The sequence below is a fragment of the Sarcophilus harrisii genome, chromosome 2 (genome assembly GCF_902635505.1).
Source record: "Sarcophilus harrisii chromosome 2, mSarHar1.11, whole genome shotgun sequence".
In the NCBI taxonomy this organism is placed as follows: domain Eukaryota; kingdom Metazoa; phylum Chordata; class Mammalia; order Dasyuromorphia; family Dasyuridae; genus Sarcophilus; species Sarcophilus harrisii.
The window spans coordinates 622,007,757-622,028,054 of NC_045427.1; positions in this window are offsets into that span (position 1 = coordinate 622,007,757).

The following is a 20,298-nucleotide window of genomic DNA, read 5'->3' on the forward strand; positions in this document are numbered from 1 at the left end:
GAGGCAATTGGGGTTAAGTGATATACCCAGGATTACACATCTAGGAAGTGTTAAGTGTCTGAGACCAGATTTGAACTCAAATCCTCCTGACTTCAGGGCTGGTGCTCTATTCTCTGTTCCACCTAGCTGCCCTGAAGAAAAAAAAAAATCATTTAAAAAAAAAATTCATATTTTAGCATGAATTTATTTAGCGCATTTATATCAATTACAGAGTTTGAAAAAAGCAAGGGTATTTAAAAACTGAAATACTTTGAAAGTTATACATATATTGTATTTAACATATACTTGAACATATTTAACATGTATGGGACTACCTGCCATCTAAGGCAAGGCATCAAGGGAAGGATGCGACAAGTTGGAAAAGAAGGTTTTGCAAGGATCAATGCTGAAAAATTACCCATGCATATATCTTGTAAATAAAAAGCTATAATAAAAATGTTTATCAGATTTAAACAATTATGTATACAGCTATTGCTGAACATGAGCTTAAGTCAGGTGGTCTGCAAACTTTTGTTCTCAATATCTTTCCTATTAAAAATGATTGAGGATCTGTCCAAAGAGTTTTTGCTTATGTGGTTTATAGTTATAGATATTGATCACATTAAAAATAAAAACTAATTATGAATTTGTAGATTCAAAGGATTTCAGAGATTCCCAGGATGCTCTGGACCAGACTTTGAAAACCACTGCCTTAAGTAGACTGGAATAAGAACATGGTATATTAAATAGTGGAAAGAAACACAATTATTCAAAGGGTCATGAGTTAGAAAGTTTATTAGGAACAGAGATGGAGTACACCTCCTAAATGGTGGTAAGAATTTATGGAGGCTGCATATTCACATTGGTAATTCAGACTTCAGTCTTTTCCTTTATATCTCCTAAATAGTTCTTGGGCAGATTACTAGGAACAGGAGGACTTTAGGAAGAGACAATGAGTGTATTACTTGGTCTGCAATTCACCATTATTATATGGTAAGGAATTTGTGGTGAAAAGTGTTGCCCATCTTGCATATCTGGATAAGAAAGCATGTTAAATTATTCACTATTAGAAGGGAATTTTGTTACTTGCCTAAGTTGACTTTCCAGGAAAAGAAGGGTGAACCAGTGGTCAGACTGGAGTGACTTCTTTGTCAGAGCTTAGGAATAGGCCAGTCCTCATATTTGATATCCATGTGTTTGTAGCATGAAAGTGAAAAAGTTTTGGAAAAAGACAATGGAAAACAACCTTTTAAAATTCAGGACAAGATGTTCATTCACCAAGTCAACTATTGAAGAGCTTTACATCCATTTTTAAGCTTGGGGCATGTACATGAGCAAGTCAATAAGCAAAATTTCGGGTAAGAAATTCTATGAAACTGCTCATTGATCCACAATTCCACTACTAGATCTATATCCCCCAAAAGATCAGAAAGTGGAAAATGAGTTAGCACAAAAATAATTATTGCACTTTTTTTTGGTAATGGCAAAGAAATAGATGACCCTATCATTTTGAGAATGGCTGAATGACTGTGGTATATGATTATAATGAAATTCTATTGTGCTTTATGAAGTGAATAAGCTGATCTCAAAAAAAAAAAAACTTTATATGAACTTATGCGAAATGAAATGAGCAAAACCAGGAGAACGCCATACACAGTAAGAGTAATCTTGGACAATGATCAACTGTGAATTACTTAGTTATTATGAACAAAACCATTTCAAATGACTTGATGAAAAATGCTACCTATCTCCAGAAATAACAGATCTTAATAAGTATCAATGTATATCAAATCATAGTATTTTTCACTTTGAGAACCAAAGGGGAAAAATATAAAAATATACAGTCTTCTTTTACAATATGATTACTATGGTAGTTTTATATAAATGAACATATTTAACCTAAATAATTTTTTTTTACTGTTTCAGAGAAGGGGCAGATAAAGGAGGAAGGGAAAAAAATTTGGAAATTTCTCTTGTTCTGAAAAATCTATAAATTGATTTTTGGATCCATGAGTGAAGAAAGGATTCTAATATTCATAAGGAACATATTCTACTGCTAAATGTATCCTCACATTAGTACAAAGGAATGAGAAATGTGCCCATGTATGAAAAAACATCAATTACACATGTAAAGCTTAAAAGAAGGCATATTAAATTAACTTAACTTATCCTAAGAATATTAACTACCAACTGCCAAGTACCAAGAAGTCATGTTACGTACTTGGAGAATGTAGATATAAACTTTGTAACCTACCTTCAGTGAAATCCTATCTCAGATAAGACAGAAAAAAATATAACTATATATTGGTATTGACAGACCACTTGAGTAAGTATGGTCAGTCATACCTTAATAATAATAATAAAAAAAAAAAAAAAAAAACTACAGGCAGCTAGTTGGTATAGTAGATAGAGTACCAGCCCTGAAGTCAAAAGGACCAGAGTTCAAATCTGACCTCAGATACTTAACTGTGTGACTGTGGGCAATTCACTTAACCCCAATTGCCTCACAAAAAACCCCTGAAAATTCTGCTTTGTGGCAAAAGAATTTTGAAAGAAATCTTTTAATCATACCTACTTCCTGCTAGATCCCTTGAAAGCAAGGTAGGGATGAAGACCAAAGACATTTGGGTGCTAGTTGTCTTGAAGAATTCTATATTAACAGTTTTTCCATTCTCACAGGGAGCCATAATCTGAATATTTCAACTGCATTCTGACATGTTGGAAACTCTGAGAACAGAGCAAACCTTTGAATAGAATTAGCATGTGACTTTTCTAATGATATAGTTGTACAACTCCATCAGCATTATCTTAATGATTTCACTCATCTGCTGTTTGCATCTGAAAAAACTATCACCCCCAAATCTATGGTTTGGCATCTTTGAAAAGAAACAGAAAAATATTCCTCATAATTCATATCTCATATGAAAACTTTGAGAGAGTATTGAAAGAAGCTTACTATCTAGATATAGCATCAATCAGGAAGAATGATGGAAAAAAATGGAGACACGAAATTCATGTTCATTGTCAGGACTTGATCAGGAGATGAAATTCGATTAAGAAATGCTAGTAGTTATGGAATACAGAAATTAGAAGATTAAATAAAAGCTACTGGATATCCAAGTGGAGAATAGCTAGGCACCTTTGTTTACAAAGCAGTTCCTTGGACTTTTGAATACTCAAGAAGAAAATTCATTAAGATCACTTATTGTTAGATATTGAGTAAGTTGACCTGTTAGATCATAAAGATAGAAGTCACTCATCTCAGCAGAATTAACAAAGAGGTTGCCTTTGAGTCATAGAAAGTGTATCTGATTCAGGAAGGAATTAAAAAAAAAAAGTAGATATTTCAAACATATAATGCCATATGTTTTCTGTACACTACACCACGTCTGCTCTTCAGCTAACTAGTAAAAGGAAAAAAAAAATAGATGATCTTTCAATAGTCGGGCTATTAAAAATTAACATTCTCTACGTAAACATTAGTCGTATATATTTTGTTACCCTTTAAGCATCACTTACAGGCACCAGCTCCCCAGAATTAGTCAACAACATGACCACCTAATAATAAAGGCCCTATTAATGAAGCCTTAATGGCTTCTACTGCTACCAACAGGCCTAATCTGCTATTCATAACCCCATGTGTTACCTAGAGATATTACTTAGAGTTCTTGATCTGAGTAAATAGGAAAAACCCTGTAGTTTTCACTCTCTCTCATGGGCTTTGCACTGCCTCCCTCATAGGAGGCCGCTGGAGTGGCAGGTGGGCTGATTCCTCCTCTTGGTAAGGGTTGCTGATGCTGCAGTATTTTAGGACAGGAAATATTTATGTATAAAGTATCACAAATTTGGAAATAGTAACATATTTAATTTCATACTAATATGTGTATAAATATAACTATACTCTTGTAAATACTTATATAGGTGAAATATTATTAGAAAAAAGAAAAAAGGAAGAGAATGAGGGAATAACAGGAAGAAAACCTGAGTGTATATTTGTAAGAGTCTAAGACAGGGGTCCTCAAACTTTTTAAACAGGGGGCCAGTTCACAGTCCCCAAGGTAGAATCTCATCCATTAATTCAGTCTCCTAACTGGAAGTGAATAATTTCAGAGATTAAATGAAAAGAAAACCACACATTTATTTGAAACTACTTAGGGTGTCCCTCACTAGGAAGGGACTTTCTGTTGGAATACACGAGAGTCACCTGACAGTGGCTACTAGAGATCCAACCCAGAATGGATCTCCTCTCGTGAGGGGATGAAACAAGGATGAGACCGAGACAATTGCTGTTCTCTGACCTCTCTGACTGAGAGACCGTTACGTTGTCTCACCTCCCTCCTCTTCCCTCTGCCTCCAACTTATTTCATTCCAAGTCCCCAACACCTGTGTCAGCAAAGGCTGCCCTGCAACTCCTTCAGATGCTATGATGCACAACTGTGGAGGCTTTCAGGGAATTGACCTGTCCCTTAACAATTTCCTGTTTTTTTTTTTTGTTTTTGTTTTTGTTTTTTGTTTTTTTTGTTTGTTTTTTTTTTTGTTTTTGTTTTTTTGCTGTTATTCACCCCCCATACCCCCACAGCATGGTCCGCACACTAAAGAATGCAAGTGGCACTATCACTGGATGGTTGTAGCATGTGGTGATCTCGTGAAATATCATGGAGACAAACTTTCAAATGGAGAAGAGGACTGTGGTCAGAACGAGCATTTAAGTCTCTCATCAGTCTCCTGCCTCAGCCCCTTGATGTGTTGGCCCATTTAATTACCCCAGAAAAAAAAAAATTCTTACCGGGACTCTTCTTCCTTAATTCTGGAAGGATCCTTCTCAGGAACACCTCCGGTTCTTCTTGTAATTCTTGCCCCATGTTCAGATGCCATATGTTGGACTACATAGGAGAGCTGCTGCAATACGCAGGAGCCAGCTGGAGGTCCAACCCAGAATGGATCTCCTCTTATGAGAGGATGATACAAGGAGACTGACAGGCAGTTGCTGTTCTCTGACCTCTCTCCTGAGAGACCGTTGCCTCATCTGACCTCTCTTTTCCCTCTGCCTCCAATTTATCTCATTTTCAGTCTGCAACACCTGTGTCAGCAAAGGCTGTCCTGCCACTCCTTCAGATGCTATGATCCACAGCTGTGGAGGCTCTCGGAGAATTGACTTGTCCCTTAACAACTTTCTTCCAAAAATCCAAGAATATGTCTTTCTTTAAGTAGAAATTGGGCCCCAACAATCAGCCCTTTCAGAGAAGGATACATAGCCAATGAGCAGTATTATGTAAAGATTCTATTCCAATACTAATATCTTTCAGAGTAGGGAAAACCCACAGCCATTTTAGCCAGCCATTTGGTGTTCAGAAAGCAAAATAATGCTTCTAGGAAATTCAATAATCTTTGTTTAAAGAAAGAAAAGGGAAAGTGAACATTTAGAGAGTTTTATATTTGTTGCAGATGCTACCTATTCAAGAACTGCAAAGTAGAAAGGATTTTACATCTCATTTTGCTGAAGTGATGGAGACCACCTTGTATTATTTTTCTTTCCTCCTTCTGAGCATTCAGTTAGATGACTTCTTGGGTTACTTACAACTCTCTTATCTATCAATCAACAAGAATTACAAATAGAATACAAGAAACATTCCCCCCTGACCCTGTGGTCTATGAATTTATAAAACAAAAAGTTTATGATGAAAATGGTGATTGGGATTTGAAAGATGTCTGACAAAAATGCATACAAAGGTTACAAGGATCACTTAAATCAAAAAGACTAAATCTGGGGACACTGCACTAGCCCATATGTGCAGCAAAGGGGACTTGACCTAGTAGCAAATCAAAAAGACATTACCTAGCCAGGATTCTGATGGAAACTACCAGCCTGCCTTCCTCATTTGCAGCAAAAATGAGGATTTTGATCTCTCTGTGCTTCCTTTTTTGCCTCCAAGAAGTGAGATGAAGCTGTACCTCTAAGGACCTGATTAAGAATCACAAGGAGGAAGACCCTCACCAGTCTGGACTCTGCTGCTGTGTTGTAAAGCTGGGATCTGCCACTCAGAGAATGGATATGAGAAGAGGAAGACATGTTAGTTATAGATTCAAGATGTTTTCTTCCCTTAGAGATGTGATTATCATTTCAGTAATAAGACAAGTAGTGTTGACTTCATGGAATCTCAAGAGTGTCATCAAAGGCTTGAAATTTGTTCCACATAGAAAATGTCAGCCACTATTTTTATTGATTGGTGATGATACATCTATCAAAAATTACTAATTAATAATGATTATGAATTAAAATAATTTTTTAAATATAGTTGGGAGCTACTTGAAAATTTTTTGCAGGTTACCAAGAATAGAGGAATGTGAAATTTAAACAATATCCTTGGAGAATGGAAATAAAGAAGAACAGCTGAGGTTTTTTTTTTTTTTTAAATCTGGCCTGGATTTTCAAGCTTTGTTCTGGATTTTAATTAAAAAGAATGTTTTCTCTTATCCATTTCTTTAGTTTAGTCACTGATTATGACTTCCTGCATAAAGACAACATTGTTAAAATATTTTATATTCTCTTCTGTCCATACAAATTATCAAATTTATAAGTTTTCAAAGCTTCCTCTTCCAATCTGTTTCTCTTCTCTCTCTGTCTCTCTCGCTCTCTCTTTCACACACACACACACACACACACACACTCACACAAAACTATTGAATACCTACAGCAAATTAAGGGGATGGAGTGTAGTTGCAGAAGGAAATAATAGATCCAATCCAATAGTAACAATTTTTTTTTAATGAGAAAAGAATTCAAGCAAAGAAAGCAAAACAAAATACTTTTAGTCTTCTTTTATTTATTGTTAGCTGATAATACTACTTTTCTGTAGAGATTTACAACAGAATGTTTTATGGAGAAAAGCATGCTTAAAAGTGTTAAAATAGTTGAAGAAGGAAAATTGCATCTTCAGACTTGTATATTATTCCTCATTGAAGATTCAACCAGCTTTTTGTGACTTCCAAAACTTCCTGATCCAAAATCATCATGTTGAACTTTCACCTGATTCATCCACTCTTTTAAAGATCCCCCTGATTCATAGTGCCTGTGAAACCACCAGCCTCTTACATCAGATATAAGGACAGAAACTGAGCTTTGGGTTCTCAATCTGGGTTTACATTCCTGCAGAAGTCCACCCCACTATGTGTGCTTGTTCACTGAAAGACTACTGGGACTCACACTTAAGAATCTATAAGTAATAAATTGCCTTGACTTGTAATTTACTGAAGGCTTGTTTTCCTTTTCAGTACATTATTTACAATTTCCTTAATCTAGTCTTCTTAAGGTTATGATGATCCATGGATATTTGTGAAGAAATTTACAAACATTTTAATAGGATTAAATATCCATAATTAAAAAGACATGAGTCAGGGCCAGAACAAAGGCTGCCCATTCTTCTTGTCTTTTTTCTTTCCTGTTTCTGCTACAAGCATATACATCTAGAATTCATCATTTAGGAGTCAAAACTCATTGTCTTGAAGTCAGAAACTGGAGATATTTCAGACACTGCCTGATAGTTAAACTGTTGCCACCTGTCCCCTTTTTTTCTTTATTTTCTCTGGAGAGTTTCTCAAAAATCAAAATCAACAAAATCAACAAAAATCAACAAAAAAAAATCAACTGTTATAAAATACAGGCGAGACTTCAGTTTCCCCATCTAAGTACTTATCTAACAACAACAAAAGAATAAGAACAGTAATAATTGGATTTTATGTAGCATCAAGCCTACGGCAAGCACTATTCTAAGTACTTGGCAAATATTTACTCATTTGATTTAGTGTTAGTGTCTTTTATTTCCAAATTGGGAAGATGTTTGTAACTTCCAAAGATTATATGACCAAAGCCCTTGCTGAAGTTTTTATATAAAACCTCATCGAGGCAATTTCTAGCTTCGGATAACTTACCTTCTAAAAAGAATTTAAAACATAAAAAAGGTCCCTGGAAGAGGGAGTACAGAGGATGACCAATCTGAACCAAACAGTTATGGAGAAGGTGAAAAAGTCTAGAGAGTTAGATTTGTTGATGAAGAAACTTGAGTTCTATAGAAATGGTCACACAGGTCACAAATAACAGAAGAAGGATTTGAACCTAAGTATTCTCATTATAAACAACACTATACCTTCTCATAGTGCTTTTATATTGCCCTCTTTTAATAATTTTGTAAAAGAAGAAAAATGATATTCATATTTGTTGCCTCAGAAAGGATCATGAAACTACTAAGTTTCAGAGTTGGAATTAGTACATAGTGCTTCCAATTTCAAGAATCTTTGCTCAAAGATTAGCTTACTTCAAACTTGATACAACCTAGGCTATAGTTCTGGATTTCTTGGGAGTATGAGCTAAAGGACCAGAATATAATAAAAGCAGAGAAAAGCACATACATTCAACTGTTGTTGCAATGGTAAGAAGAGTAAAAATGGCTTCACACACATTTTGTCAATGTTGCTTTTAATTGTAATCAAAGAGATTTCAGAAATGTGAGAATGGCAAAACAGGAAGAAAAGTATGTTAAGGTTTTTGTGCAATTTTTGAAGGTATGATGACTTTTACTTGCTACCTGATTTGTAGCAATGATACGAGAGAATTGATAATAACTATATCCAAGTCTACGCATGAAGAGTGAGACTTGCTATGGGAGAAAATAAACTCAGGGGAATATAATCAACTTGTCTGAGTTTTGCTTTCAGATTTTTTTGTGTGTGTCCTTCAACTAATGCTTCATGAGTTCAAGAAAAATGTCCAGTTTAATGGGAATGAGGCCAGTGGATCTCAGTTCTCATGAAAAAGGTTGAAAGGGAGAACTGGAGAAGGCCAAATTAATATCTCCTGACTTAGTTTTCTCCACAAGAATTTTTTCACCTGGTTATATTTGAGTCTGGATGAGGTATCCTGCCATATACTTGGCTGCTTTTTCTAACCTTATTTGAAATCTCTGTATCTGAGGTGCTTTATCTAATTATACTCATACTAAATCATTTTGGGTCCTTGGATGTAGGACTGGTGGACTAATATTGATGATATTATAATCATGTCTGTTCTTTATATTCATGCAAATATCTTTGCAGCTGACCTCCATGGCCTTTGCACATCCCAAGAGCTAACCTCCCCGTCTTACTGTCTAAGGCAAGCCCTCAGAGAATTTCTCTGGAAACCCAGGAGAGGATTTTCTATTCTCTCTTAATAGATTTTTATGTCATGTTACCTTTAGAGAGCTCTTAGCTGCTTGGACTTTGAGGAAATTGAGTTTATAGTTCCCTTGGGATCAACCAAAAGTAGATGTGAATCTATTAGCTCTTTTCAAAATCCTTTATACCGTGATGCTCAGATGTTTCCCTTGCACAGCTTGCTAGAATGGAACTCTCTCACTTCATTGGCTTGGAAAGGCTGCTTTATACTTTCCCCTAGGTGGAAAGAGACATGTGAAACTGAAATCATAGCAGAAATCAATTACCTGCTGGTTTTCCTTTTTCTCTTATACTATTTACCACTTCCAAATTTCTCCTCTGACTGTTGATTGTGACTTGGAGGTGGTCAAAGCTATATAAACTAGTTGCAAGCTTGGGCAGGTCCAGCTTGAAAAGTGCCTATGACCACACTGAAGATGGTAAGGCTCTCTAATGAGAAGCAACTTCCCTCGATTAAGAGAGGCACATGACCTCTGCTTGTATGAAAGGTGATGAATTCTTTGACTTCAGCAACTGTCCCAGACCACTGACCAATAGCAGAGGGGCTGTACAGATAATATCTATAGCAGAATCATGAAGCTCTGAAGCATCAAAACCTGACTTTAGTGAGAAATAGGAGAGAAAGAGAGAGAGAGAGAGAGAGAGAGAGAGAGAGAGAGAGAAGAAGAAGAAGAAGAAGAAGAAGAAGAAGAAGAAGAAGAAGAAGAAGAAGAAGAAGAAGAAGAAGAACAAGAACAAGAACAAGAACAAGAAGAAGAAGAAGAAGAAGAAGAAGAAGAAGAACAAGAAGAACAAGAAGAGGAAGAACAAGAACAAGAAGAAGAACAAGAAGAACAAGAAGAAGAACAAGAAGAACAAGAAGAAGAACAAGAACAAGAAGAACAAGAAGAAGAAGAGAGCGATTATATTTCTATATTTTTGCACTAACATGCAATTTAAATAAAGAGTCCCATAAACACACAACCTTTGAATGTGTCATACACTTAACTAGTCATATAACCAGCAGCTCTCTATAGCCTATTTACACACTTAATGCAAGACTTATTTTTCATGAGACACTAGAGAAATGAATTTTCTCATTTTTCATTCCCTTGGACATCTTAACGGGATTACTTGTCTAATGACTTGTTCCACTCCATTTTACATGACTAAACAAGCCAAGAAAGTAAAATCATTATCTTGGGTAGCATCTGTCATTACTGGGAGGAAAGGATAGAGCAGCATCTCTAGCATTTCACACAAAATATTTAATAGCAGTATAACCTTAGAAAGGTTATACTTAAGTTTTAAACTTTAGTTTCCTTTAGTAAAATGCAAATAATCATATCTGTAGAACTATTTCTCAGGGTTGTTGTGCATGTCAAATAAGACAATAAATATAAATCATTTGAAATATTAAATTGTTATATAAATATTTATTAGATGACATTTATTTTGTAATAGAATGTAATTTTTATGCAAAAATGACCAAAAAAGATATATTATTTAATAATTATTTCTTTTTTTAAAAAAGTTTTTCTTATTCTTTTGGATTTAATGCTCTGTAGAATTTTGTATAAATGAATGATATAACTTCTTTTTTGTAGTTGGATAAAATTAAATTGGCTTACCCCTTTTCTGCAGACACAAAATATTAGTAATAAGGTAGCAAGACAATGTGACTACATTATCTCCTTTGGTCCTTCCCACAATTTTATGAAGTAATTCTATCAATGAGGAGGAGGAGGAAGAAGAGAAGGATAATGATAGTGTTTATGATGATAGTAATGATGATGATGCTGCTGGTGATGATGATGGTTGTGATGCTAACAATGATAACCATGATGATGAGCAAGATGATGATGATGATAATGATGATAGTGATGGTGATAATGATGATTATATTGGTGATAATGATTATATTGATGATAATCATTAAATTTAAAATTGGATGAAAACATCTCTAAATTCCCTTACAAATATAAATCTCCTATTAGTAGAGAAGCTAAAAATTAAATTTGTCAGCTAATAAGCCCACTGGTGATTTTTATCTTTAAAAAATATCAAAATGATAGACCCACTTTACAGACAAATATATTAAAGTTGTATCTATCCAGGTGAACTATGATGGAATGGGAAGGATTTATTGATGAATTTTACTTAGCAGGCTGGCAAAACTGCAAAGTATAGCCATATATCCCTCCTGGACATCTTGTAAGACAAGAATAATACAAAAACAGTATCAGTGGATGTTAGTCCTGAGAGATAGGCAATAAACTCAATTCCTCCACTCCTCTTTTATCCAATCTGTTCCCAATTCTGTCATTTCTACCATTGACACTTCTTTCATATATGTTCCCTTCTCTTCTCTTATGTCACCATCATCCAGGAATAAGGAGAATTTAATTATCTTCATCTTTGACTATTACTGAAATTTCTGATTAATTTCTCTACAATTGCTGAATTGTCAAACTGATTTTGCTAAAGTGTTGATTTATCTACAACACACACACACACACACACACACACACACACACACACTCTTATATATTTTAATAAAGTTCAGTATCTCCTTATTAACGCCAGGATCAAAGATAAAATCCTCTCTTTGGAATTTAGTATTTTATAATCTGCTCTCCTTCCCACCACCTCCAGTCTTCTTACACCTTTATCCTCATTTACTCTGTCATCCAAGGCCAGTGCCTCCTCACTGTATCTCACTCATTACATTCCATCTTCCCACTGAGTATACTCACTGGCGGCCCCCTTGCCTTGAACACTGTCCCTTCCCATATATGTCTCCTAGTTTTCTACCTTCCTTCAGTTTTCATCTGAAATCCTATTTTCTTCAAGAAGCCTTTCTCAGGTCTCCTTATTCATAATGTGTTTTCTCTGTTGATTATTTCCAAATCTTTATGAATTCAAAACCAAGACCCTATCCATCATACCATGTCCATCTCCCCCCCAAAAAAAGTTTTATAGCTCTGTTACCTTTCAAATTATAGTGTATATACTTATCTATTTATATCTTATATATGCTCAATAGAAGGAAATCCCCTTTGGGACAGGGATTATTTTTTGCATTAGATTCACCTTTCTTCCAGCACCTTTTAGGGAATCTTGCATATAGTAAATGTTTCATAAATGTGTGTTGGTTTTGATTGGATTGGTAAAAGTTCCTAATACTTTTACCATTTCCAGTGTTAAAAGGGGAGGGGGTGTCTTTGAAGGAATTTTTTCTTATCACCAGAGAAAGTGAAGAGATGACCTAAGCCATTTGTCCTTTGACATTTATGATCAACCCTCTGACAGGCTTATACTTACATACTGTTGGGGACAAAGGAGTTACAAGTGCTTCCTCTGACTTTCTTTATACTCAAGTATTGCCTAGGTCAATTGCGTCTTTATACTTCTGACTCTTTCATCTTTCAATGATTCTGGTGAACATGACTGAGGGGCTTGGAGGGATCACTAAAAAAACCAGGCAGTACCCTGGGAATTCAAAGTTCTATATACCAGGTGCCTTGATTAATAAAACTCAACACACTATAAATTAACTCTTCTTATCAAATGTAACTTCACCCCAGCCTGAATATCAATGTAGGGTATGACCAGTACTTCATATTTCTTTCATAGCCAAAATGCCCTTAGCACCATATGAATTTGGATATGGAACCCCTGCCCTGGATTCACAAGTCACAGAAAGTAAGGGACCTCAGAATCTAACTGATACCGAAGCAGGCGTCTTCTCTGCAAGATCTATGACAAGGGATCACTCAGTCTTCATTTATAAAACTATGCTGAGGGGGACCCAATAACTCTCCAAGCAGCCCATTCCCCAAGCAGCATAACCTATTTGAGACAGGTCTAATTGTTACAAAGGGAAATTTGGGCTTAATGTAAAGAAAAAAAAAATCTATCCTTTAACTTTTTGAATTTTCATTTTGATGTTTAATGTAAAGGAAAAAAAAACTTCTTAGTTATTAGTTGCAAAAAAGTGGAATGAACTACCCAAGAAGGTATTAAGTTTACACTTTTGAATCAATATAAGCAAAGATTGAATGACTACTTGTTGAGAATGTTGCAAAGGGGAATATTTTTAAAGTACAGATTGGTCTCATTTTCTATTGTTATTTCTTTTTCTTATCTATAATTAGCATTTGTAATACAATATTGAATAATAGTGGTAATGATGAATTTCCTTGCTTCTCTCTTGATCTTATTGGTAAGTTTTTTAAGTTTATCTGTTTAGATAATGCTTGGTCTTGTTTTTAATTAGATACTATTTATTGTTTTAAGAAAGACTCCATTGATTCCATTGGTTTCTAGTGATTTTAATAGGAATGGTGGTTGTATTGTCAAAGGCCTTTTCTGTATCTATTGATATAATAATATTTTTTATAATAACAAGATTTTGCTTGTGAATCCATCTAGTCCTGAGGATTTTTTTCCTTAGAGAGTTTATTGAAGACCCAGTTGTTTTTTTTAAGCATAAGATTATTTAAGTATTGTATTTCTTATGCTAATTTGGGTAGTTAATATTTTTGTAAATAATTATCTGTTTTATTTAGATGATCAGTTTATTGGTATGTAATTAGGCAAAATAGTTCCTAATAATTGTTTTAATCTCCTCTTTATTAATGGTGAATCCATTACTTTTCATTTTTGATACTAGCAATTTTATTCTTTAGTTTGATCAAATTATTTAATGGTTTGTCTATTTTTATGTAAAAACAGCTTCTAGTTTTATTTATTAATTCAATGGTACTTTTACTTTCAAGTTTATTAATCTATCCTTTGACTTTTTGGATTTCCATTTTGATGTTTAATTAAGGATTTTTAATTTGTTCTTTTTTCCACTTTGTCTTTTGGAGAGTTGCATGCCCAGTTCATTGCTCTGCTTTCTCTCTTTTATTAATATACACATTTAAAGGTATACATTTTCCACTAAGTACTACTTTGGCTGCACTCCACAAATCTGGAATGTTGTTTCTTTGTTATTATTCTCTTTAGTGAAATTATTGTTTCTATTATTTGTTCTTGGATTCATTCTTTAAAATTAGATTATTTAGTTTCCAATTACCTTTTAATTTATGTTTCTACCATCCTTTTTTAAAATGTAATTTATTTTATTATGGTCTGATGATTCATTTAATATTTCTTCTTTTTGCATTTGTGAAATTTTTATGCCTTTATACATACTCAATTTCTATGTCATGTATACCTTAGAAAAAAATATATTCTTTTCTATTCCCATTCAGTTTTCCAAAACATCTATCATATCTAACTTTTCTTTGACTTGTTTTTTATTTGTTTTATAGTTAGATTTATCTAACTCTGAGAAGGGAAAGTTGAGTTACCTATTAGTATAGTTTTTAATGTATATTTCCTCCTGTATTTCACTTAACTTTTCCTTTAAGAATTTGTATGGATGCCATTCAGTGAATATATGTTTATATTGGTATTACTTTCCCTGCTTATCCATTTTCATTAGATCTATTTTTGTTTTTGCTTTTTATAAGATTATGATTGCTATAACTGTCTTTTTTACTTCACCTGAAGCAAAATAGATTTTACTCAAGACCCTTATTTTAATCCTGTACATCTCACTCCATTTCAAGTGTATTTCTCTGTAAATAACATTATTGGAGTCTGATTTTTAATTCACTTGTTATCAGCTCCTATTTTATGGGTATGTTCATCCCATTCACATTCTTTGATCATGGTTTTCAGGTAGCACAATAATTCCTACATTACCTATCGTTGATCTGTTTTCCAGGTCAGTTATTTTTCCAATGAAATGTTTTACATTTTCTTTTCCATTTCAGACTGAGCTCCTGAAGCTGCTGCTACTTCTGTCACCACCACTTAATCCCACCACTGGTGTTTCATCCACATGGGCTCCAGGACAGTCTTCTTCCATGTCACAGATCTCACTTTCTGACTTCTAAACTTGTCTTTGGCTGAATCAATATCTCAATCTGATCTTTTGTTCATTCTGTCACTCCAGAATTAGACTTAAGGTTTTATTTTAAAGTTGTGTAGAGGGGAATGTTAGACAAACACAGCTGAGTGCTTCTCCATTATGACATCTAGGCTCCACCCCAAAAAAACTAAAATTTTTCAGAAAAAAATTAGATTTTTTCCATATATTGCATCTTCTTTAAATATTTAAAGAAAGTAATTTAAAGAAGATAAAGAACCCTTTTCACTGGCTCCTTCACTTAGCCTGTGTGTTAAGATGATTACAATATCACACATAGTCCTATGCCTACCTACAGAAATGAAGAGAAAGGTAATATGTCTTCACTAATTCTCAGTGGAATTAAGTATGCTCGGAAGTCAGGGCATATTTAGGCTATTATTAGGAAGACCTTTGTGCTCCTCCAACACCCTACTTTCCTAGATAATCAGATGCCGGCGTAGTGTTGGTTTGTTAACCCTGTTATACCAGCCTTAAATAAGCAAGTAAAGAGACTGTTCCTACTCACCTCCATCCAGCCCTTCCCTTGGGCTGCTTACTCAGCACTCTTCTTTCTCCACTCATTTCCCTCCCATCACTGCTTCCTCGGGGCCAGGGCGCAGGTGAGGTGAGCTGTATAAGTCTGGGCTGGGCTGGTTCAACCCATCCCTCAGTTGACTTAAATCTATAAAACTTCTGAATGGCAGTCACAGTGAGTCCTTCTGCCTGAAGTATAGACATGAGAGTTTGGTTTGCACCAATATAGGATTTAAGAGTTGTGACTTACCTGGAGAAAAAAGAGGAACTACTCAAGGTTCCTGGCTCTACTCTCTCCTTGGTCAAAAAGGGATACCCTCCTTATCCCCCTCCACTTCACTATCTCTAATGAACCTGACCTATTCAAAAACTGGTGGTTTTGTAAAAATGAAGAAATCCTAGAGTGGCTGCAAATTGAAATTGTTTTCTGTTCCAGGTAAGAATTGAAGGTGTGTTTAGGGAATATGAATCACTAGTGGAATAATCATTTATGTTGGTGGATTGAAAAGTGTAAATGAGAGCAGAGAAAACTTCCACCTATGGTGTGATCTTATGTTTGGCCCTTTTTATGTCATCTCTCACAGGACTGTCTTTTGCAAACAGATTAAAACTGATTATTCCATAGTGTTCCCAAACATTTGTTATTAGCAGTTGAGGAGCCCAGAAGTAGGAAAGAGTTGTATGTGATAAAGAAAGTGATGTGCCAAAAATAGAGTCTTCAGTTGCCATTCTATTTTTTTATTTATTTAGGCTATCCTCATTTAAATCCTACTCACTTACATGTTATAACATCATCTCCTTGATGTCATGATTCTCTTGGTGATTGAAGGACAAACAACAACAATACTTAACAGTTACTAGGTACTGGCCACTATGAAAATGAAGATAAAATTAAAACACTGCCTATATTTTTACTTCCTACTTGGGAAGCAGAAGGATTTATACAAAAAAGCAAAAATGAAATACATATAAAATTAACTGGGGGAGGGAGGCAGAAGGCTGGAGGCAGAGTGCTAATAACTTGAGGAATTCATTAAAAAAAAAAAAAAACTTCTTTTAAGAGATAACATTTCTAGGAACTAAGAATTGGGAGTTTTTTGGTTACAAGTTTGTTGTTGTTTTCTAAGTTTAAGAGAAGAACTTGAAATAAAGTAAAACAGTGACTTTTCTCATATCAATTATTCTACTGTGGTTTTATTTTTGTTTAAAGAGACCAAGTCACCTGGCCTCATCCAGCATAAGATATACAAAGCACTTTACATACATTTGTCACATTTGATCCTTATAATAACCCAATAAAATAAAATTATTTTCCCCATTTTATAGACAAGGAAATAGGCATTTGTCCAGGGCTACCCATTTAGTGAGTAACTAAAAAAAAGTGAAGCATTAGAGTTCAGTTTTCCTGATTCCAAGCCCAGCACTATTCACTGAAGAAGTGGCACTGGCCTCTCAACCTGCAAGGAGAGTACCAGATCTGACAAGTTCCACCAAAATAGCTTCATGTATATGCACAAAAATGGACTATACATTTTTGTCAACCAAGGACTGACCTAGTTAGATGTGGACATTCTCATCAGTAGAAGTTTTGGCCACCAGAGCATTTTGTATTTTAGTTTCACTTCAACTAGGCAGAAATAAAAGAAGAAATTATGATCTGTACTGGGAAGTTTCCACATAAAAATACTGAAGCTTTATTGCCATCATCATCATCATCATCATTTTTATCTATATGAGGAATTCTTAACTTGAAAGCCATAGTGGCTTCCCATAATGGGTTCATGGATAGATTTAATGGGATCAAATAAGCTTGTATTTAATGGATAACCATCTTTATTTTCACTAATGTTTGTATTCCTTTGTAATTCACTGTACTTTATTCTATTAATTTAAAAACACAATTCTTCAAAAGTCATTTAGGTTTTACCACATTAATCGAAGGGGATCAAGAAAGAAATAAGAACTTCTAAACTACAGAGTTATCTTTTTCCACATGATGGGAACTTGAGGTGGGGTGGCCCCACAATTTGGAAAATTTGAAAAAAACATAAAATGTTTTGGCCCTTTCTATGGGCGTTTACCTTATTATAAAACTTGGGTGAGATAAAATGTTGTGTAATAATAATATATATTTTATGCATGTCTGAGTTTCTAAACTTTTTCTGTTCTATCTGCTTGTCTTTATGTTTCCTCTGTAGCTTTTGCAGAACTCCCCAAAATTTCTCCTTTAATTTCTTATGCTGATCTGTGATATATCAAAACCATAATAGAGAAAGTTGTAACACGGAGGGGATAACTATATATAGAATTATAAATGTTATAAAGGTTAAAATCATCTCTCATTTGATCCTCATGTCATCCTATGAGATAGGTTCTATATGTATTATCTAGGTTTTATAAATCAGGAAACTGAAGTTCAGAATGAATAAGTGATTTATAAAATAACAAAGTCAACTCCTTCATTTTATTAAAATCACTAATGGCTCAGTCGACTAAGCTCAGGATTTGGAGTCAGAAAAACATGAGTTTGAATCTTATATCAAGCACTTACTAGCTGGGAAACTGAGCAATTTCCATAAGCCTTCTGTGCCTCAGTTTCCTCAGCTGCAAAATGAAAATAGTAATAGCACCCATCTCCTAGGGTTCTAATTAGGATTTTAAAAATGCTACAAATTCAATAAATTTATGATGGAGAGAATCATCTGCATACAGAGAAAGGACTGCAGGGACTGAATATGGATCACAACATAATATGTTCACCTTTTTTGTTGTTGCTTGATTGCTTATTGTTTTCTTTCTCTTCTTTTTCCTTTTTTATCTGATTTTTCTTGTGCAACATGATAATTGTAGAAAAATATATAGAAGAAATGTACATGTTTAACATATATTGGATGAGTTGCTATCTAGGGGAAGGGGTAGGGAAAAGAAGAGAGAAAAAATTTGAAACACAAAGTTTTGCAAAACTATCTTTGTATATATTTTGAAAAGAAAAGGCTATTTTTTTTAGAATGCTACAAATTTAAAAGCACTATATAAATAGTAGTGATTATTTACAGGTGAAGAAATTGGGGTCCAGAGAGGGCATATAGATAGTGAAGAACTGGGATTCAAATCTAGGTCTGTTAAATATTTGTATTTGTCCAAAGCCACAGAGCCAATCCTAATAAGTAAAACTTGAAGCTGAATCTATATCTTCTAATTTCAACCTAATTCTACTCTACTATGTCACATGTATGTTGCAACTTAAACAATGTCTTATTGTAAAAATCCATAAGCATATCTTATTTCCCCATTAGACTTTAAGTTCCACGAGGATAAGAATTATTTCTTGTTTGTTTGTGAAAACCCCACCAGGACCAATGATTTTCATACAGTAGCCCATCAATAATTTTAAAATGAATGAATGAATGAAACATGGACCCAACCCTTTGGAAACCTTACAAACTAGTTTAATTTCTTGAGTCATTTGACTGAAGGAATTAGGGCTGTTTCCCTATCTTGTTGACACAACCTTAGACTTGTAGTATGGAATAATTCAAATCCAAGCATAATAATTTTTAGATTCTAATCTTTTTGAGGGCAGAGACTTTGTCTTAATCATCTTTTTCCCTATCCTAGTACCTGGGCTTGATGCCAAAGTATGATATCCTTTGGGCAAAACCTGAGAGGAGACACAAATCATAGAGTATTGATAAACTTTCAAGATTAAATCCAACTCATATGACCCCAGATCTGATGTTCTGGAGCATAGATTATTCACAAAAGTGATAAAGTGTTTGTTGAATAAATTCATGAACAACTACTATTAAAAGATTGTAAGTAAAAATAACATTTGACCTCTATGTCATATTGGAAAAAGTATTGGGCTAGTCATCTGGAATTGAGTTTTAGTCCTGGCCCTGAAACCAATTAGCCACGGGAATTTAGGCAAATCACTAAAAACCGATCCAATCCAAGAAGAATTTATTAAGCACCTTCTATGTAACAGGTGCTTCCCCTCTCTACTGGTTGATCTCAGTTTCCTCATCTAAAAAATGAGGTGTTTGGATTAGACCTCTAAACTTCTGTCTATGACATTCTACCTTCCTATATATCATATATGATATCAATAACAGAAAAAGGTATTCTCTGTCTCTGTCTGTGTCTTTCTCTGTCTATCTCCTCCACTCTCACCTGTCTCTTTCTCTCTGTGTCTCTCTTTTTTCTTTCTCTCTTTCTCTGTGTGTGTGTGTGTCTTTTTCGCTGTCTCTGTCTCTGTGTCTGTCTTTCTTTCTCTCTATCTCTGTCTCTCTTCTTCCCTCTCTCTCCTTCCTTTAGAAGGGTAATGAATTCCGTTGTCCCAGTTAACATGATGTATAGGATTCCTAAAATTTGATCTAGCAGTGTTACTCCTGGGCTTATATCCCAAAGAGATCATAAAGAAGGGAAGGGACCTGTATGTGCACAAATGTTTGTGGCAGCCCTTTTTGTAGTGGCTAGAAACTGGAAACTGAATGGATGTCCATCAGTTGGAGAATGGCTGAATAAATTGAGGTATATGAATATTATGGAATATTATTGTTCTGTAAGAAATGACCAACAGGATGATTTCAGAAAGGCCTGGAGAGACTTACACAAACTGATGCTGAGTG